Genomic DNA, 22,084 nt, shown 5'->3' on the forward strand with positions numbered 1-22,084 from the left:
AAATAACGCGGCTTTCGGCAGTGAAAATGGCAGTTGGATTAGTCCAGGGAACGACATTGGAGTTTTCCCTGACCGGATGGCTGCAAAGGTTTTTGTCATCATAGTGAGTTTTGTTCGAATGTCTTAAGAGTCTCGCTATCAAGCAATTATCTCAATCTTATGTATTAGTGATACGGGATAGAAAATGAGGCTCATCCAAGTACAGAAAGACTTGGATAAGTCTCAAAGGGGGGAATTGTTGTAGTAAAATGGACATCAACTAGGAAAATTAAATGTCATTGAAGCAACAAAGGAAACCTGCTGCTGCTCAAGTCCTCTCTACTGCCCCAACGCTATTTCTTGACCTCATCTTCACATAGAGAAATAGTTACTGGACACGATTTATCTATGGTTCAGTTAAGGAACTACCCAGCAGGCGATGGAGCACTGTTGAGAAGCAGGGGGTTCCTGTCGAGAGAGCCATGAACTGTAGGCCTGGTCAGCAAACCCCGAAAACCACTCGGAAGTGCCAAGATGAGAGGAAAAGCAGGTAAAAGGGAGTTCCGGCAGGGGGAGATGGTGACCACCCACTCATTGACCACCTCCCCAAACGGTACCACCTACTCAAAAGAAGGAAAAAAAAGACAGAGTCTGCGCACTCCTTTACGTGGGAAGCAAAGAAATCTCGACCAGTCGTTAGAGGGAATGACAGGGAATATGTATTAATTGTTCGAATATGTAATAATCAATGAATGAAAGTGGAGATTTTTGGAACTAAGGTGTGAGCACTCCTGTTTTGGGACAAGCAGCCCATTTCTGCGCATTAATGGCATAAACTTAGAAATACCTCTGCTCTGTGTGTGTGACAAAACGGGAAAAAGGGCTTCACTGAGAGGTTCAAATTAACAATTTCTTTGGACTTCTCTCACAGGTCCAATACGTCACTATTGCAAGTTCTGTGTGCGCGATGGCGATTACACTATTGCGGTTCAGAAGCAATTAGCGGGATCCACTATTGCGAGCTACAAATGCCCCCGACAAGCAGCAACACAAACCACGAGGGCGCTAGATATTAATGCCTTAGAAGAGGGCACCAGTCACAAACTCAATCGCATGCCCTATACCGTACGGATGTTTCTTAGTCACTTACCCTCTCTCTCTCAGGTGAGGTCGCTCCATCCCGGGGAAGTTACCCTGTACAGCGTCCTGGATGGGGGGGACAGATCTCCTAGGGGCCAGCTGTATCCTTGGAGGATTCCCCATTTGTCTCCCCAGCACCACGGCCACCCTGTGCAAACCAAAGACCCCCCAAACACACCCCACTCCCCCCATTCCCCGCGGCGCTGCGAGGATGCACAGCCGAGGGGTACGGGGAGGGCTCTCTCCATCCCACAGCCTCCCCCTTCCTCCTCCCTCGCCTCCCGACGCTATCCCTTTCGTTGGACTAACACAGGCAGAGAGAGAGAGAAAGAGAGGTTTTATTATTCTTTTTTTTTTTAATTTTTTATTTTTTATTTCCAAAAAGCCACCGGGTTTTCATCCCAGGCATGGCCAGAGGAGCTCGCCCAGCGTTGAGGGGGGGAGGTTGGGCTGCGGCGCACAGCGCAGCGGCTCATCAGTTTTTAGAATTAATATAACACTAACGAAACTAAGGGTGATTTTTAAGTTTTGTAAGGATTTTAATTATTTATTTATTTATTTCATTTCAGAGGGGGCCGGGGCGGGAGGGGAACATTTGTTTCTTAGCAAAAGCCGGCTTTTCTAGAGGTTAAAGGAAAGGCCGTGCTCAGATGTAAATGCTCCCCTCCAGCGTCCTGGATGTGGGGGACAGATCTCCGAGGGGCCAGCTGTATCCTTGGAGGATTCCCCATTTGTCTCCCCAGACCCTGCGGTTTATATTTCCTGACTCGGTGAGGGTGCAGGATTATGCCCGAGTGGATTACACTGTCTGGGATATTTCCCTCTGGTGGTGCCATAGCGAAGTCTCTGTTGCCAATTTGTGACGTCCGGTGCTCAACGTCACGGGAATAGTGGTGGGATGGGACTCGGGGCATTTTGATTGTTAAGGGCCATTTGGTTTTGGTTGTTCTGTGCCATCTTGAGATAAGCCCGGGCTGAGCTGTTTTGCAGCTCCCCCAAGTTCTCTCTGCACAGCCAAGGCACGGCGGGGATGGAGCTGAGTGGGATGGCAGCTCCCTGCCTCTCACCTCTGGTGCTCTGAAACCGGCTTGGCTGGCTGCTCCCACACAGTGTGTTACTGGCTTGCCCAGCAGGTAAAGAACCCAGATTTGGGACGCCACTGGGGTGTCCGTAAGGGGTCCTGGGCGGCCCTTATGGGGTCCTGGCTGGGGGGGGGGGGGGGGGGGGGGAGTCTTGCAGGCCAGAGGGAGTCTGGGGCAGCCCTTCAAGGATCTGGGGGTCCCCTCTGGTGCCTCTGGGGAGGGTTTTGTGGCTGGGGAGGGCCGAGCTGGTTTCAAGAGGTGCTTCCTCCCTTTCTCCAGCCCACCCAGCTCCCCCGACACCACCACCCCCCCAGGTTGGCGGGTGCCAGCAGTGCCAGCCTGTCCCACTGGGTCGGGCACTGAGGGGGGCACAGCCCCAGCCGCGGGATGGGAGGATGAACCACAGCACCAGGGATAGAGACCAACATTTTATTTCTTTAACGTTTCCCATGGGGTCACCAAAGGGTTGCGTGGCTGCACCGCAGCTGGTGCCAGGAGGGACTCCAACGTCCCCCCCGCAGCTCACCTGGCTCCGCTCGTGATGCTTTTGATGGGGCTCAGCGCGGTCTCTTCTGTGCTACGGACCAAGCGGCTCCAGGTAGGCGACTGCTGCACCGCACTGTGCCGCAGTGTGGGGTGGTGTGGGGGGCTGCGGCACGGGGCTGGGAGCTGCTCCTGTCTCACCCAGCTCCCGGGGTCCTGCAGAGGGACTGGAAGAAGCCGAATCAAGGGATAACGGATGCAAGAGCCCACGCGCAGGAGCAGAGAGGTGAGTGGCCCTGGCACCGAGCACCGTGCAAACAGCCCACACCCCACGGCAGCCCTGAGCCGGGGCTGTGCCAGGGGCTGCCGGCCGCTCACTCCGTCCCCTCCCTCAGCAGCTTCTCGGCTAGCGGATGAAGGATGGGAGCTCAAGTCGACACAGGAGAAGCAGGGAGTGTGGGGGAGACCCCCAGATCCTGCCCCAGACCCTCAGCCCGTGCCCTGCCCTGCCTGCGCTGGGCAGCCCTGCCCGCCTGCTGAGGAGGGGGTGCTGCCCACGGGCTCCAGCGGAGGAGACGGGGTGCAGCGGGTCTCTTCTCTCTCCTCCTCTGCAGGGCAACCAAGGAGGCAGCGAGGAGGGAGCACCAGGCCCCACAGAACCCACTGGGCTCCCTGCCAACCATATACCATCTGAGCAGTGATGCTTCTCTCTACCCCCTGCCCCCCGCCACCAAGCCCCCAGGTCCCCCTGCCCTCCTCTGCCGCCTATAGGTCCTATCAGTGGGGACAGCTCCTTCTGGTCCAGGCACCCCCCGGGCTCCTGGGCCCCCCGAGGGCCACCGCAAGAGCCCCTGCAGCCTGTGCTCGCTGGCCAACTCGGAGGACTGCAGCAGCCTGTTGAGGAGCAGCTCCTCTTCCCACAGCTCCCTCTACCACTTCCTGGAGCCCTGGCCCAGTGCAGCAACAGAGCCAGTGGTGCTCACACACTCAGGACAACCCCGCTCTCCCATGGCTGCTGGTGGGGCAGTGGGGAAACGGGCTGGTCCTCAGCCAGGAGCTGCCAGCAGGGACCGAGAAAGAGTGGGTTCCCAGGTAGGGGATGGACAGGACACAGAGGCCCACGGACAAGCACCTGTCCCCCGGAAGGCCCCCAGCCATGGACATGGACCAGGTGGTGCGGGTGCTGGAGATCACCCGCACTTTCCAGGCCTTGAAGGCAAAGACGGAGGAGTCCTGCAAGACCACAGGCAGGGAGTGTGGCCAGGCAGACCCAGGGCTGTGCAGGACAGGAAGGTGCCCGCGGCAGGGCTGCGCCTGGCTGTGGGGCTACTTGAAGGGCTGGTGGAGATGCCACTAGCCGTGTCTGCTTCTGCCAGCCCTGCAAGCGGTGACAGCACCAGGCCCAGAAGACCAACAGTGCCCCGAATACTGAGCAGCTGTGGGGTGTGGGGCCAGGAACCCCTCTGGGGTACCCCCTATGTGAAACGTTAAAGAAATAAAATGTTTGTCTCTAGCCCTCGTGCTGTCCTTCCTCCTCCCGTCCCACGGCTGCGGGTGCTCCCCCGAGGGAGCAGGCTGCAATCAGCAAGCACTGTGTGTTGAGCTCCCCTGCTCACAGCCATGCTCCGCCTGAAGGCGGCAAGGCAGGAGCAGTCTCCAGCCAACTTGGGCGCAGAAAGGTTCATCTGACTCAGTGGGTGAGGAAGGGCCCGTTTCAACTCTGTACCTCTGGCATTCTCAGGTCGGAGGATTTGATGGAGCCAACTGAGAGCGGCAGCATACGCTGCGGGGCTCTGAGCTGCTGCGTGGTGCCAGGTCTATCCAACGTCAGGCAGTACGTTCCCAGGAGACTTCACTGCTAACAACTCTTCCGAGGAAGTGGGGCCGTTTCTGTTGTCGTAGCCTGCCTGGAGAAACAGCCCCACGGAGCTAAGAGTCTGCTGAGCAGCAAGGGAGCAGAGTCGCTGACTCTCAACCAAGGACTGAAGTACAGCAACTCACTCTATTGCCTTCCCCCTTCGCCCGCTGCCTCCCACAGTCTAGAAGAAAAGAACCAGGGAGCTCCAAAGGAGGGGACCCCTCCCCCACTCCCCCAAATCTGCCCAACACCTCCAAAGCTCCCTCAAGACACGGGACTCCTCCCACACACCTCCACTCCCCACACCGCAACCCTCCCCCTCCCCCAACGCTCCAAAAAGCAGCAGTCCTTAGGGCAGACTCCTTAAGCTGACTCCACAGCTACGGCTCCCCGTCGGCTCCGGGGGAGACAAGGGGGCCCCGGGGCTCTCCGTGGGCTTTAAGGGGGTCCCAGGGCTGCCCACGGGCTCCCAGCAATGCCCATGCCCACCACCCACCCCCGCTTCAGGGGGCCCAGCGCTGACACCCCCCGACCCATCTCGGGGGTACCTGGGGGGACTCGGCCGTGGGCTGGAGGCGGGCGAAGGGGGCACGGCCGGGCTGACCTGCCGGGGGGAGCTGAGAGCGGAGCCAAGCGCCCGGCCAGGCCGGCCCCGGGCACCCTGCGCTGCGGCCGGGGCTGCCGCCACCTGCGGGGAGCGAGCGGGGGGTGAGGGGGCGGCAGCGGAGGACGGGGGGGGGGGGAGCTAAATCGGCCCTGTTCCCCCCGGGGACCCCCCACTCGGCTCTGCTCCCCCCCAAAAAGGCCCAGGCCGCCCCCCGAGTCCCCCAGCCCGGTCCCGACACCCCACAATCCCCCGAACTGGCCCTGGACACCTCCGCACCACCGCTCCTGCCGCCGCCGCTGCCGCCGCCGCCGCCCCGCCCGCCCACTCTCCTTCTCCCGCTCCTGCTCTCCTTCTCCCGCTCCTGCTCTCCTTCTCCCGCTCCCGCTCTCCTCGGCCCCGGTCCCCCCCGTCTCTCCCGGTACCGACCGTCGCAGCTCCCGACCGCCGACGCACACCGGAAACGTTCTCCTTCGCGTCCGCCCAACCGCGCACGCGCCGAAGGGCAAACCCGGGCCACGCCCCCCAGCGTCGCCGCGGCGAAAGCGGGCGAGAGGGGCGGGGCCGCGCCGAGGAGAACGAGGGGGCCGGGCCCCACCGCAGCCCCGCACCGGGCACTGCGAGTTCGAAACCATCCCTGCCCTCCCCAAAATCAGCCGGGACCGCCCGAAACCAGCCCAGCCTTCTCCAAAATGAGACGGACGTCCGCCTGCAGAGCTCCGCCAGCCCCCCCGACGGACATCACGGGGATGGGCGCAAAGAAAACAACCAGAAAGGTACTGAAAATAACGTGGAGACGGTGCTTAGAGATCCTTCCGAGAGGCAAAACACGGCCTTTGTTCTCATTTTTGAACACGGGGTTTCGCAGTGCTTCGCGGGCAGTGGTTATCCAGGGGCATCAGCTATCCCGGGAAGCGAACGTTCCCATCCCGTGTGGCAAAAGTCCACTCGCATGAATAACTTAGACAAGACCAGCCCACAAAAGGGCAAGAGGCACCTTTGGTCACCCTTTGCTTGAAGCTTCGCGAAAACTGTATCCTCAGATTGGCCCTGTCCTGCAGTTTCTTTCCCAGAGTTTTGCCCCAAACCCACGCTTCTAGCCCCGCTCCCCAAGCCCTCCCTCGGGGCCCACCGCCTTTCCCCAGCCCAGCCTGTCCTTAAAGCTTTTCTTTCCACACACAGCCCTTTCCACTCACCTCCCTCCGGGGCCTCCTCTCTCACAGGCACCTCACAGCCCTGCAAACCTCCCTCTCACGAAAACCCATTCCCCCCTCGCTCCCCCTTCACGCAACACCTCTTCCCCTCACACACTCGCTCCCACACCCCCCACCATCCTCTCTTCCTCTCTCCTCCCCCTCCCCCCATCTTTCGCCCCCCCTTCCCCTCTCCTCCCATTCAAAATGCCGCCGCCCTTCCCTTCCCTTCCCCTCTCGCCTTTTCCTGCCTCAGCCCCCGCCCCCCGCTCAGGTGACACCGCACACAGCCGCCATGAGGCGCGGCGGGGAGGGCCGGGGCTGTGAGAGGCGATGGCGGTGAGGGAATTTTCCTCTTTTTTCCTCTTCTTTTCATCTCCTCAGGCTTCGGGCAGCCCCGCGTGGGCGGCTGGAGATCCCCCCTTCCCCTTCCAGGAGTGGCCCCCCGCCTCCCTCCTCCCCACAGGCTCTCCTCAGGGAGAGCCCCCAAATCTGTCCCCCGGGCGGCTCCACAGCCTCCTGTGTGTCCGGGAATGGGGTTTCCCTCAGGGAGAGCCCCCAAATCCATCTCTGTCATTGCCCTACAGCCTCCTGCATGGCTGGGAGCAGTGATTCCCTCAGGGATAGATCCCCCCTCATCCCCAAACCTATCCCCAGGGTGGTCCCACAGCCTCCTGCATGGCTGGGAGCAGTGTTTCCCTCAGGGAGAGCCCCCAAATCCATCCCCAGGGTGGTCCCACAGCCGCCTGTGTGGCCAGGAACGGCGTTTCCCCCATGGATGGAGCCCTCTCCTTCCCCCTACCCCACTCCTGGGCAGCCTTTTCCTCCCTCCCACCTTCTCCCCACAGCTCTTCCAGGGCTGGGAAAACACTCCTGCCCTTTCTCTTCCTGCGGGTTTTGAGAAGAGCCCCCTGTCTTCCCAGCCCACACGTGGGGTGTGGGCAGCTCCACGCCTTGTGTTTGAAGCGGGAATTGGGATATTTCAGTTTTCTTCTGCGATCAGGAATGGTTGTGAAAGGGCCAGTTGTAGTGGTTAGGCTTTGGTGGGTGAGTAACAGCAAATCTTATTGAACTTTTCCTTTTTTTCAGATTTTGTGTAGGGGGCTCGTTGTCCTCACGCCCGCGAGTTCTGCTCCAGGTCAAGCGAAGCCCCATGGAACTGGCCCTAAGGGCGGCGGCGGCCATGGACCAGCGCCCCTTCGGCGTCGAGAACGTGGTTTATTTTGAGGTGAATCTCCCTGTTTTTCTTGAAAAGCGGGGGGCTGGTTTGTAGTGAGGCTTAAAACCCCGGGTTGTGCCTAAGTGTGGGGCTGATTTCAACCTCAGGGGCTGCGACTCCGTCCTCAGGGGCTCCGACTCACAGCCCTGGCAGCACCGTCAGCGCGCTGGGCTCAGCGTTCTCTTGTATTTTGAAGGGTTTCTTACGGATCGGCAGCAGCCGGGGATATTTAGCAGCTGTGTATTGGTGGTGGAATCCGTGTGGTGAAAAGATCTTTGGGGTAAAGAGGTGAATAGGTGGTTTGTTTTTTTTTCACCTCGAGAATGTTTCTTGTTGCCTTGTACCTGTAAAAAGATGTTCAAATCGTTAAGGTGTTCAAATCGTTTCATAAAATTACCCCCTAGACAGGAATATGTTTTGTGGTTGGTTTGAGGTTTTTTTATGAGTCCTTTCAGCCTGCTCTCCAGGTGGAAATGGGCAATGCAAAGGCATTACAATGATAGATTTGCTAAATATGTTGCCAAGGTCTATATTAGTGGCTTTCCCTGAAGCGGGGAAAAGACGTCCTGTTTAATTCTTGTTTGCATTTCAAATTCTCTGTGAAATGGATTAAGCAGAGAGGGCTTCTTTTTGTGGGTCTGCCCTTGGGAGGAGAACGCCTTTAGGAAAAGGCTTTTCTGGAGGGGATGGAGAACTTAATTGCTGATGTCTCTAAAAGCGCGCCCTGTTTGGGTGCTTTGAATTTTCCAGTGTGGGAAAAGCCGCAGAAGTGTGTATTTCTGTCCAGCTGCAGAGAAATGGGTAATACTGAGCCCTACAATAGCTTGGTTGTTTTTTTTCCCCTGTGTGATGACTGGTGTGGAGGGAGTTTGTACCAAAGAGTCAACTTCTGATTGTGGGCAGCCCCTGTTTTAGGAACTGTTGCGCAGATTGCTTATCGATGCAACTGCTGCCGCGACTCCCGCACTCCCTGCTGCTGTCAAGCTTTTATTACTTGTTCTGAAAAGCTCTCGAAATACGTGCAGAGCTGCGCGGCTCCCCCGAGCCAGGTGTCCACGGCCACTGCCTCCTCGGCTCCTGTTGGCCATGGCTGACTATTTTCAGCAGGATTCGAATATGTCTGTGTGCTCCTCCTTCCTTTTTAGCCATCTGTTATTTGAGTTTGGGACTCGGAGGCCTTACTGTCTTCCTGCGCTCTGTTTTTTATCACTGTTGACAGTTCTGGATTCACCAATAACAGTACTCAGCGCTTACATCTGGAACTCCCTGAAAACAATGAACTCATTGATCCAGGGCCAAAGGTTTAGAAATAAATGGAACAAGGTCAAGCCTTGGGATCTTTAGTAACGTGATTCGGAGCCTCTCACCTGGCTTCTTGGTGGAGCTGGCGCAGAGGTCGATGATAATCCAAAACTGCAGAGCGAGCTGGGTGCCCGTGGAAGGGGAACCGCACTCTCAAGTGGAAATACTTGGGGTCTCGTTGCCTGTGGGAGGGAAAGGGACGTCAAGAGTCAACCTAAAGGAACTTCTCACCTTCAGAGGTCGCGCTCTGGAGGTGATGGTTAATTGAGGGGAGTCGTGGAAGTGTGCCTTACTGAGCAACATGCTGCTGCCGGCCCGAGACTAAATGTCTCCAAAGTTTGGGATTGGTTTAAGTGCTTTTTGGTTATTAGCTGGATGTCACTCTTAGAAGCACCTCTTGCCCTGTCTGGAGGGGTTTGCTGCTGCCTCCTGCATTGGGCCAAGGGGACCGGCAGCCCTCAGGACAGGGACTTTCTCAGGCGCGGAGGTTAAACCTGGTGCGTGCTGCTTAAAAACTGCTCTGGGTGTTAGTGCGGCGGTCACGGTGAGAAATGTGTTGGCTTAGGGGAGCCTGAGATTTGCATTCCTCTTAACTGCGGGGGATTTTGGGGAGCCTGTGTGGTACAATCCCCTTCCTGCTCCCAGATTCCTGTCACTGACCCGTCAGCGGGGTGTTAGCAGAGCTGATGCCCGCAGCGGCTGAGGGTCGGCATGATCCCGGCATCGCCGGAGCTCTGGAGCCAAGGAATGGGAGCGTGGCCCATTTCCATCACAGCTTGTGAGGGAAATAGTGCGGTTTGATATAGCCGGGGTGCGTAAACGGGGATTCCTCTTTGCACATGTGCTTACAGGGTGCACGCATGTGTGTTACGTGGAGTGTTTCTTAATGCCTGCGAAGATTTACGAGATTGGTTAATGAGCGTTGCTTTGCTGTGCAAGTGCAAAGTGTTATTTTCATGGAGAAACCAGCTCGGATGTTCCGTTTAGGCATTCTGCCTTTAAAAAAAGAAAAATATTTTAAAGCTTTCCTTGCAGGCAGAATAACATCTGCTTTTGAGGATTGTTTCTTTCCCTGCAGGGTGGGAAAATCTACAGCCTCGCTAAGGCCGCAGAGGAAGAAAACTTGTCAGTTTCCTGGAGCAAACTGCAGTTTGGAGAGGGGGGTGGTTTGCCAGAGCGCCTTTTAGCACCTCGTCGAGCACATTTCTTTTCCCTGGGGGCTGAGGTTTAACACGGCCTTTTCATTTGCCTAGCTTTTGGTTGTATGAATTAATGGGTGTTTCAATGGGAACCACAAGACCTAATTTCTCAGTCGCCATCTTAAAAATTGTGCAGGGACGGAAGTGGGACAGGGAGGTGACCGGAGTGAAACGCTGAAGGCTGTTAAGGCTGGAATAAGGAATGGCGGGGCTTGTTCTGGTCACACACTATGACAATAAAAGGCCACGAGTTCCTCGTGGAGGTAAAGAACCGACAATCTGGGAGGGCGTTCAGGGATTTGGCTCATCGAAGGGTTTCCAGGGGAATATGGGGGTCACTCTCCATCTCATTCCTGGTGAGCTGCCTGCCTGTTAAGACCATTATTACTTTATAATCACGGAGGGAGGCCCTGAATTCAGGTTTGGGAAGCCATTAGCTAATTTTGTGGTTAAAGCTTTTTTTTTTTCAGAGTGAGTCTGTGAATCGGTTCTCTGTGCTGAAGGTGAGACACGTCCTTCCCTCTGCTTTGGCAATGGCCGCTTTCCTTGGGCACAGGGACCTCACAGCCCTCTGCACGTTTCTCGGTAAGTAAATTGTGGCTGTGCCGCCTTCCTGCCCGGCCTGGGGAGCTTGTCCTTTACTGAGTGAGAAAGCAAGTTTTTCCCTGGAAGAAATAAAGAGATTTAAAAATCTCTATCCTTCTGTGCAGCAGTGCCGTCCCAATGCGGCCTCGGGAGAGGCACCTTTCCTCCAGCGCTGGAACCATGGCAGGGAAGGGACCTGCTATATCGTTAGGTGGACGAATTTCATCGTTCTTTGGCAACAAACGAATGTGGTGACAATGGTGACCTGGTCCAGCCAGCCTTGGTGATCAGTCCGCTCCTCCTTTTCCCTGTGGGAAGGCTCCGAGGATCTCCTGGGCTGTAGGAAAGGGGAGGCAGTAAGGATGCTGTGCTGGGGAGCTTTGACTGCCCTTGCTGTCTTCCTCCTGCAGATGGAGAGATGGATCCGCAGCACTTGGGAGCTCACCTTCTCCAAACGCTGAGTTTGCCATTTGTTATCCACAAACAACGCATTTTTCCGTGCAGGATATGGATTTTTCAGAAATTCCAGCGTGTTATGGAAAGAAAACGCTCCTGGAGTTTTTAATGCAGGTCATTCTTTTTTGGTGTAGCGGTTAAAACGTGATGTCTGTAACTTTGAAATGAATATTTGTATGCATCTGTCAACGGGTACAATTCACATAGCCGCTCACAGGAGAAGGGATCTTAACCGCATTTCTGATTTTAGGCTGTATCGTGATAATGCCGGGAATTGATGTCGCGCTGGAGATTTTTCTCCAGTTCCCACCTTTTGCCACTAAATGAGCGGCAGAGATTTCCCAGCTAGACAGGCAGTGAGCTCTACGCAGGAATGTGAGCGCGGATCCAACGTTGACGGTAATTAAATTACGTTGTTCAGAGGTTCCTCCTTTTAATGAAAGTCTGGAAAAGTGAAAAAGGAGGTGCCTTTCTCCTTTGGGATTGCTGTTGTGGCAGAGGGGATGGAAACAACCCACGGGGGTTTTGCTCCGCTCCTGGCTTTGGCTTGGAAAAAGCCCTGAACGGTTTGATCCCTGTGGGGCCAACTCTGAGCAGGGTGAGGGGCAGCTGTGCCAGGAGATCCAGAGGGTCCATCTCCACAGCTTCCGTGTCCAGTGAGCAGTTTCCCCGAAAGGAGGGAAATTCTGGGAGAATGGGGAGCGGTGTGTGATGATGAGGGCGGTGAGGAAGGCTAAAGGATGATCTCAACGATTTTAACTTGTGCTGTTTTTTCTATACATCTTTTGGGCAGAATGGATGGGGACTTTGGGTTTAGCCGAAGAAGGATAACCCTAAAATCAGCGTTGGGCCGTGAGTTCCGGCCCAGCGGTCAGAATAACCGCAAACCCTGGGGAAAGGGGGCTGAGGAGCGGGTGCACGGTTGGTTCGGCACCGGGGCTCTGCCAGTCCTTGCTGTTGCTGTTGACCTGCTCCCCATGGCTTGGCCAGTTCTCCCACTGCCCCACAGCGCTGCAGAGGGTAACAGAGGGGTTATTTTGGCTGGAGTATACCCCCGTGCTTGCCAGAAATGGCCAGTGCTAGCCCAGGCTGGGCTTGCCACTCAGGCTGACCTCATGATGCCGGTTGCCGGCCTCCCGCCTTCTACACAACATTCCAACGGTGGTCTTGGCCCACCGTCGCAGCTCTTCTGCTGCTGGCTGTCGGTCTCAGAGTGAACCTCGCCAGTTTGCTCAGCGTTTGAGGAAGGAAGTGGCAATTTTCTTGCCCGATGGGGCGCAAAAGGGCTCACGTGGTGGAACGGTAATGCTGTTGGTGGCGAGAAGGGGCTGTGGGAGTTGTTAGAGGGCAGTTGGTGACGCTGTGCTGGGAAATAACTGCCGTACCTGACACGTCCCCTCCTTCGAAGCGGGTGCGTGCTATCGTGCTGTTCCCAGCTCTCCTTCCTCACCTCCTCTGCCTTAACAATTTCAGACACGTCAACGTCGGCAGTGAATTTCAGGCCGAGATCCCAGACCTCCAGGACAGATCCCGGTTGGAGGAGGAGGAGGAGGGAGCATCGCTAGTGTGGAAGCCCTGGGGAGACATCGCAACGAACCCGGAAACACAGGACAGAGGTTTCTCTTAACGCTTTTCTTCCCAGGTCCCCCCCGAGATACTAAGGGTCGAAAACTGCACGTTTTCACAGCAGCTGTTTGTCCGTTGGGACCCTCTCCCTCTTTTCCTTGACAGCATTCGTGGCTGGTAGCACCCGAGGGTGGCTCAGATCTGGTGGGACAGTGAACAGATAACAACCGGTGGTGCTCTGAGTCGCGTCCTCTGGGAGAGACGGTCAGGGGCGTTTGTAGCTGTCCCACGTCAGCTGCAGCGACCTCGGGAGAGGGGAGATCTGTCTCTGGAGCTACCGGTCCCAAAGCTGCTCTGAAGGCAGAGAGCGCGATACCGGATAACCTGCCTTTTTTTCGGTGCCTTTTCTGGGTCTCCAGTCTGTCTGCTCTGTTTGCCCTCTGCCTTGTATCGCACTTTTTCTCCTTTCTTGACGAAAGCTGACTTTCTGTTGGTTTTTGTTGCATTTCTAGTGACAAATCTGCTCAACTTCGCCTGCTCCAATGTCATGCCGGGGGGAAGAGCCAACCTGGAGCACGCCTTGCACCGCCTGCATGAAGCTCTGGTAAGAAGCAGCTCTTTTCGAATTCCTACTGGACTAGGAAATATTCTCATCAACTGCCGTGGGTGGAGGTGACCCCGACACGCTGTTGCTGAGCGTCGACTGAGTACCATCTTCCCACAGTGGGCTGAAGAGTTGATCTTTTGGCCCCTGCTGAGGGGGAATCTAAGTCTTGTTCTCTGAACTCCCGCAGGAGGGTCTGGAGATGTTGCAGTCTGGGGCACCCCAGCGACCTGAATCCCATCCCCTGGCTGATTATCATTACGCAGGTAAAGTGGAAGCAGAGCTTGTTGCTTCTCCAGGAATGCGAGCGGGTACTGCCGTTCCCTTTGTTCTGATTGAAAGAAGTGATTTTTAGAAACGTGCGAGCAGCGGTTCGTGTTCTTTGGGGCAGGGAAGTAGTCTTTTTAATCTGTTCTGGGGGCCTTTTGGCACGGGGAATGCCTCGTCCCTGTGTTCTAGCCTGCTGCTGTCCCTTGCGGTGACACCCCACGCCGCCCAACGCTCCTCCTTTCCCTCGCGCCCCGGCTTTACTGCGTGCAGGGCTTGCTCTGCTGGCAGCCATAACTGCTCGTGCTAACAAACTGCCTGCGGTGTTGGCTAATTGCTTTGCGAAGGAGGAGACATGTGGACGCGTGACGAATACATCGTGCGCGTTTCCGTGAGGTTGCAAGGGGTCTAATCGTTTGCACGTGGCTGTTTCTTCCCAGGCTCAGACACTTGGACGCCCCTGGAGGAGCAGTTGTTTAAAGAGGCTTTTTATGTGCATAAGAAGAATTTCCACCTGATCCAGAAGAAGGTAAAGCCGTTAGACCGAGGCGGGTCACGTGTTGGTAGCGCGGAGGGGAGTTTTAACCCAGAAAAGTCGTCTTTTGAATGGTGCGTTGGAATCCTGTCCTTGGGATGCTGCTTCATGCTAAAAAGATACCGGTACAAGACATAATTGGCTCTAATGTCTACCGAATTTGCCCGAATATCAAGCGAATATTTAATCTCTCCAGTACAAAATACAGGAAATACTAGAAGAATACTGACACGTTCCTCTGACCATCGGCACGAAACGTACAGTTCTGCCCTCCCAAGGCTTCTTTACAGCCCTTTCAGAAGAAGGGGGCTCGTGTTCAGCCTGATCTCACCCGTGCGTTGCGCTGTGGGAACCGCAGACACAGGGGAGGACAAACAGCGCTGGATAGATCCGTCCTGGGTCTGTGCCTTCAGCGTTTTCCTGCGGTATTTCCCTCATCGATCGCTTCTGGTTTTCTCCCGACAGATTCAGACGAAGACCGTGGCCCAGTGCGTGGAATATTACTACACCTGGAAAAAACACGTCAGGTTTGGCGCCACCCGACCAGGATGGACAGCCAAAAGGCTGCAGCGAGGCACGGATGAGGTGGAGGAGGCCGAAGAGAAGGTAGGAAAACTGCCGGGGTGGGTGCGAGATGCTGCTCCTCCATGGACACATTGTCCCGGGCTCTGGGAAACGATCCCCTTTGCGTTAAACTTGCTGCTGCTGATTTTTGGGGATGTTCTGTAACGTCCCAGTACTCCGTCAAAGGAACTGTTGGTGACCCACCTCTGCGCGGGTGTTGCCAAAACCTTCCTTGACAGGAAATGGGACTTTGGCTCACAGAAACACATATTATTTAGGGTTTTTTTTGGTGGTAGACACTGGGTAACCATGTCCCTTCAGTGCTCAGTAATTCTACGTTTTAAACCCATTTTACAGACTTTTGTGGAGGAAAGTGCTGTTCCGCTGAGGACGGTAGAAATAATACGTTTTTTCTTTCACCATCTGTCTTTGCACCCCATCCTCCCCGTCGAGTTTCAGCATTTTTTGGGCTGTTTTAGTGTTCGGAGGAGCTCACTGGGGCAGGCTGGGGCAGATAGAACGCGTTCCACCCAGCACACAAATAAACCCCTCAGTGTCTGGGCCGTCTGGGGATGTTTCCAGCCAGTTTTTCGCTTTAGCTGTCCCCCTTGCTGAGGAGAAGGAGAAATGAGCACAGGTTGTCTTCTTTACAGGCTGGTTGCAGCCCGAAGAAGAGGCGCCGGCTCGGGTCCACCAAGAAGCAGAAGAGCAGCGAAAAGACGCCCCGTGGCACAGGCAGTCCCTCCCGCCTTTCCGGGGACGCTCCGTGCGGGGCTGGAGGCGCAGGCGATATGGCTGGGTTTCCCTGCGGGCAGTGTGGTGTGGAAGGTAAGCCGCTCGTTTTTTCTTCTCGAAACCTGCTGATCTGGGCTCAAACCGATGGAGACTCGGCATTTCCATCCTCCTCCCATCTCCTCCGCACTCGGAGCTCCTCCGTCTCCCGCTGACTGCAGCCACAAGGGTCTCTCTCTCCCTTTGAAGGCCCTTTCCTCCCATTACAGGCCTGGGGCGGTTCATCTCCTCGGGCGAGAATCCCAGCGTTTCTCGGGTTTTTTTGGCTGAGAAAAAGGTTCCACTGAAGTTCCTTCTTGCGGTTTGCGGCCCGAGGGCTCCCGCGCTACGGTCGCTTGTGCCACGCAGAGCCACTTGAGTTTCAGTCTGACCCGATTTTAAGCCGTCTCGCCGTTACTTCTCTTATTTTAATCCCTAATGATCTGCCGTGTTTAACCACCGAGGTCCCACCCACCCGGGGGTACTGGCACAAGCTGTATGGCACCACGCAGCAAAACAGACCAGAAGCTCACAAAAGTAGAAATAATGAAATGTCATCTAATGATTTTTTTTTTTTTTTTTTTAAAAAAAAAAAGGAATTAAAAATCCCTGTTTGTTTTCTCCCTTCCAGGGTGTTTGGGACAGTCAACGGAAGGAATGCGCACGTGAAATACCATCGCCTGCAGGAGGATCGGAAGGCCCCAGAGGAGTCTTTAAAGGGCGGCGAAGCCGGCAGAAGCCCAGAGGGTGACCGCCTCTAGTTGGCAACTGGGCAACTGCCGGTTCAGCCCGGCAACCAGGTCCCTTTCATGCTCTGGGAAAACCCACCCACCATCTCTCGCCTCCGGCAGCACCTGAGCTCTGCGGAGGGTCCACCACCACGAGGTCGCCCCCACTCACGAAAGACCCACAAGATGAGAATGGCAGAGAAAGAGTTATCATATTTAATAGTGTTTCCCCCTTAGGTAATAGTCCCGTGTAGGTTTTAGGTCTTAGCTAGCCATCCTTTAGGTCTTAGTTTTAGGCTTTAGTGTTCTTCTGATAGGAGTGAGGTTTGTTGTTCTGGTACGAGTCAGGATGTTTATCTTGTTATAGGAGTAAGTGGGGGGGGTTATGTGTTGTTGTCCTTAATTTATTACATTGGGTTGTTGAACGTTCCAGTCCTGGGGCTGCTCTTGCTGGGTTTGTGCTGTAAATAACTGAAGCCGTCAAAACCCATTCCACACGGTTGGTGGTGCAAAGTGAAGGAGAACCTGGGTCCGCGCCGCGTGGTGCTGTTCCCTGGTTGGTTTTCCCACTGGAGAGCACCGTTGCACCACCGTGGCAGAGCCAGCAGCAGGATTGGGGTGGGTGAAGGCGTTGGATGGCCGCGAAGCCTCTCGGTTATCCGCCAGAGTCGGCGTTGGCCTTTCGTGCTGCACTGTAGCGCCCATCGGTGTTTGATTGCACAAATAACGCGGCTTTCGGCAGTGAAAATGGCAGTTGGATTAGTCCAGGGAACGACATTGGAGTTTTCCCTGACCGGATGGCTGCAAAGGTTTTTGTCATCATAGTGAGTTTTGTTCGAATGTCTTAAGAGTCTCGCTATCAAGCAATTATCTCAATCTTATGTATTAGTGATACGGGATAGAAAATGAGGCTCATCCAAGTACAGAAAGACTTGGATAAGTCTCAAAGGGGGGAATTGTTGTAGTAAAACGGACATCAACTAGGAAAATTAAATGTCATTGAAGCAACAAAGGAAACCTGCTGCTGCTCAAGTCCTCTCTACTGCCCCAACGCTATTTCTTGACCTCATCTTCACATAGAGAAATAGTTACTGGACACGATTTATCTATGGTTCAGTTAAGGAACTACCCAGCAGGCGATGGAGCACTGTTGAGAAGCAGGGGGTTCCTGTCGAGAGAGCCATGAACTGTAGGCCTGGTCAGCAAACCCCGAAAACCACTCGGAAGTGCCAAGATGAGAGGAAAAGCAGGTAAAAGGGAGTTCCGGCAGGGGGAGATGGTGACCACCCACTCATTGACCACCTCCCCAAACGGTACCACCTACTCAAAAGAAGGAAAAAAAAGACAGAGTCTGCGCACTCCTTTACGTGGGAAGCAAAGAAATCTCGACCAGTCGTTAGAGGGAATGACAGGGAATATGTATTAATTGTTCGAATATGTAATAATCAATGAATGAAAGTGGAGATTTTTGGAACTAAGGTGTGAGCACTCCTGTTTTGGGACAAGCAGCCCATTTCTGCGCATTAATGGCATAAACTTAGAAATACCTCTGCTCTGTGTGTGTGACAAAACGGGAAAAAGGGCTTCACTGAGAGGTTCAAATTAACAATTTCTTTGGACTTCTCTCACAGGTCCAATACGTCACTATTGCAAGTTCTGTGTGTGCGATGGCGATTACACTATTGCGGTTTAGAAGCAACTAGCGGGATCCACTATTGCGAGCTACAAATGCCCCCGACAAGTAGCAACACAAACCACGAGGGCGCTAGATATTAATGCCTTAGAAGAGGGCACCAGTCACAAACTCAATCGCATGCCCTATACCGTACGGATGTTTCTTAGTCACTTACCCTCTCTCTCTCAGGTGAGGTCGCTCCATCCCGGGGAAGTTACCCTGTACAGCGTCCTGGATGGGGGGGACAGATCTCCTAGGGGCCAGCTGTATCCTTGGAGGATTCCCCATTTGTCTCCCCAGACCCTGCGGTTTATATTTCCTGACTCGGTGAGGGTGCAGGATTATGCCCGAGTGGATTACACTGTCTGGGATATTTCCCTCTGGTGGTGCCATAGCGAAGTCTCTGTTGCCAGTTTGTGATGTCCGGCGCTCAACGTCACGGGAAGAGTGGTGGGATGGGACTCGGGGCATTTTGATTGTTAAGGGCCATTTGGTTTTGGTTGTTCTGCGGCATCTTGAGATAAGCCCGGGCTGAGCTGTTTTGCAGCTCCCCCCAAGTTCTCTCTGCACAGCCAAGGCACGGCGGGGATGGAGCTGAGTGGGATGGCAGCTCCCTGCCTCTCACCTCTGGTGCTCCGAAACCGGCTTGGCTGGCTGCTCCCACACAGGGAGGCGTGTGCATCACGAAGCCCGCACTAAAGCGGGGTGGGGGCAGTTGGTTAGCAAAGCCAAAGTGGTTATTAATGGTGGTTAATGGCACACTAATTACGCCCGTGTAATGCGGAAGCTCAGATGCCCCCTAACCACCCCCCCCCCGCCCCGGTGCTTCTCTAGCCAGGCGAGCGCTGGGCGTCCCCCCCCGCAGGAGAGGAGCGCAGCTCCGGGGTGGGTGGAAGGGCATCACCCTCTTGTGGTTCGCTCCAGGTAAATGAACTGCAAAACTTAACCAGCGCGGCAGTCATTGTGCCACGAGACCAAACCCCAGACGAGAACGAGGAGGTCATCGTTAAAATCATTGGGCATTTCTTTGCCAGTCAGGTACGGTTTGGCCGTGGTGTTACCCGATATTCCCCGGCCGCTTTCATCCACCGAGGATGATCCACCAGCAGCACCCGAGCACCCTGCCACTCTTCTTTTGGGTGGTCTCTGTGCCCCCAAGAGGCACTGAAGGTGTTTCGGTAGCTTCCCCCCAGCTGTGCAAGTGCTGAAATTGAAGATTGGCTCGATTGAGCTAAAAATGGGTGTTCTGGAGGCCGTGCAGAGCAGCGCCCAGGGTGTGAATGGACTCCTCTGTGCAGGCAAAGCCACCCGCATCCCACCTGGGTGCATCTTCCATAACTGCACAGCGCAAGATGAGGGAAATGCTCCAGCAGGTGAAGCAGCAGGAGCAGAAACACGCTCCGGGAGCCCCGGCCTCGCAGCACAGCAAGGGAGGCTCCCGCCGTGCCGCCCAGCACCGCCCGATGACTGTAACCCCGCCGCCAGACATCCCCCCCCCTCTCCCACCCCCAGCAGGTCAGGGGAGCAAACCAAAGACCCCCCCAAACACACAGCCCCCCATTCCCCGCGGCGCTGCGAGGATGCACAGCCGAGGGGTACAGGGAGGGCTCTCTCCATCCCACAGCCTCCCCCTTCCTCCTCCCTCGCCTCCCGACGCTCTCCCTTTCGTTGGACTAACGGGGGCAGGTTTGGGTACCTCAGCACCTCACGCTTGTGTCTCCCTTTTAGAGATTTTGTATGCCTTGGAAACCTGAGAGTTGGAGGGTTTTTTTATTAATTTTCTAATAAAAAAAGAAACGAGTTGGACAAAACGATGGGGATAGGCAGCACTGTGGTCATTCTCTCCGGGGCGTTGTGGAGGAAGGCTGCCAGTCTTCCTCCCAGTGTACTTTTCCCCGTTGGCTCCAGACTGCTGCTGGGGCTGAGCTCTGAGCCGCCAGAGCGGTTCTCAGCAGACGGTCACTCGGCGCAGACAATGAGGCCCTGAATAGCCCTTCCTGTGCTCTTGATGGCTCCGGACGGCTCTGCTCCTCTGCTGCTTCTAAGGTGGGGCTGCCCCAGTGCCCTCACTCAGGAGCCTTTTGTCTGTGCAGGTCTCACTTGTGACAGGGGGTGGGGGTGTTGCCAAACTAACTGCTGTGTTGCGATGTGTGAGTGGGTGTTCCTGCCCGTGTCAGTGCCAGAGCTCTTCCGTAGGCTCCTTCTGCCAGCGGAGAGCCAGGGGCCGCTCCTTCAGGAGAGAGCTTGTTTAAAAAGAGAAGAAATAAAAAAAAAAAAAAAGGGAGGGGGGGAAAGGGAAAAAAAAAAAGTGGAAAAAAAAAGGGGGGGGAAAGAAAAAAGGGGAGAAAAGTAAAAAAAGAGAAAAGTGAAAACGGGGGAAAAGGGGGAAACAGAGAAAAAAGGGGGAAAAGGCAAAAAAAAAAGGGAAAAAACAAAGGGGAAAAAGAGGAAAACAGTAAAAAAAGAGAAAAAGTAAAACGGGGGGAACGGGAAACAGAAAAAGGGGGGAAAAGAAAAAAAAAGGGAAAAAGGAAAAAGGGGAAAAGAGAAAAGGGGGAAAAGAAGTGAAAAAAAGGAGAAAAAAAATATGGGGAAAAGGGGAAACAGAAAAAAGGGGGAAAAAGCAAAAAAAAAGGGAAAAAGAAAAAAAGGGGAAAAAGAGAATAAAGGAGGGGGAAGCAAAAAACAAAAGGGAGAAAGAAGAAAACCCCCACATATTAAAAAAGAATGGTAGAAAGGAAAAACCAAACAAACCAAGGAAGGAAAGTGGGAACAGCCGCCGGGCAGGAGGAGGGACAGGAGCCGGGGGGTCGGGGCGTGGGGGGAGGTGGCGGTGCCAGCGCCGGCCCCGGGGGCTGCGACACCACGTTTTTGTCCTCTACTGCAAAGTGTTCTGTGAAAAACAACCAACCAAATCCCACCCAACGACAACATCAAAACCCAAAGAGAAATCTCTCCAGCTCACACGAGCCTGAGCTCGCTCTCCGTTGCTCTCTTTCCAGTGTCTCGGGGGGGGGGTCACGGCCGAGCTGAGATTGGGGGGTGGTGATGGTGGGAGTTTGCCCCATGGCTGTGATGGGGGGAGAAGGGGTGGGTGGGGAGTGGGGGATGTGGTGTGGGGTTTTTTTTGGGGGGTGGTGGTTTTTTGCCAGGCGTCGCTTTACCCAGTGGCTCAGGGAGGTGTTGGCATCAGGAAGCCTGCGCTAAAGCGGGGTGGGGGCCTCGCCGCAGTTGGTTAGCAGAGCCAAAGTGGTTATTAATGGTTATTAACAGCACAGTAATTAGGCCCGTGTAATGGGGAAGCTCAGATGCCCCCTAACCAACCCCCCCCCGGTGCTTCTCTACCCAGGCGAGCGCTGGGCGTCCCCCCCGCAGGAGAGGAGCGCACCTCCGGGGTGGGTGGAAGGGCGTCACCCAACGGGGAGAGGACCAAGATGGGGCTTGGGTGTCCCTTGGGGTGGCGGGTTAGGGCTGTTGGGGGCTGCCATGACGAGGGACACCCCCACGCCTTTCTCCATGGCTCCCACAGCTCTGATCCCTCCCACCCATCCAGTGCCACCAGAGAGGCGGTGTCCCCCCTCCCGGGGCGGGCAGGGGCTGTGCCACCCCATCTAACACCTCAATGCACCAAAGCACCTCACTGGGGGAGGGACCCTGTGCCTGGTAGCCCCGTGCGCCCCAGCACTGTAAGGATGGGGCTGAGCCCCCACCACGGCCACCCTGTGCAAACCAAAGACCCCCCAAACACACCCCACTCCCCCCATTCCCCGCAGCGCTGCGAGGATGCACAGCCGAGGGGTACGGGGAGGGCTCTCTCCATCCCACAGCCTCCCCCTTCCTCCTCCCTCGCCTCCCGACGCTATCCCTTTCGTTGGACTAACACAGGCAGAGAGAGAGAGAAAGAGAGGTTTTATTATTCTTTTTTTTTTAATTTTTTATTTTTTATTTCCAAAAAGCCACCGGGTTTTCATCCCAGGCATGGCCAGAGGAGCTCGCCCAGCGTTGAGGGGGGGAGGTTGGGCTGCGGCGCACAGCGCAGCGGCTCATCAGTTTTTAGAATTAATATAACACTAACGAAACTAAGGGTGATTTTTAAGTTTTGTAAGGATTTTAATTATTTATTTATTTATTTCATTTCAGAGGGGGCCGGGGCGGGAGGGGAACATTTGTTTCTTAGCAAAAGCCGGCTTTTCTAGAGGTTAAAGGAAAGGCCGTGCTCAGATGTAAATGCTCCCCTCCAGCGTCCTGGATGGGGGGGACAGATCTCCGAGGGG

This window comes from Vanellus vanellus (assembly GCF_965231255.1).
Source record: "Vanellus vanellus genome assembly, contig: HAP1_SCAFFOLD_102, whole genome shotgun sequence".
In the NCBI taxonomy this organism is placed as follows: Eukaryota; Metazoa; Chordata; class Aves; order Charadriiformes; family Charadriidae; genus Vanellus; species Vanellus vanellus.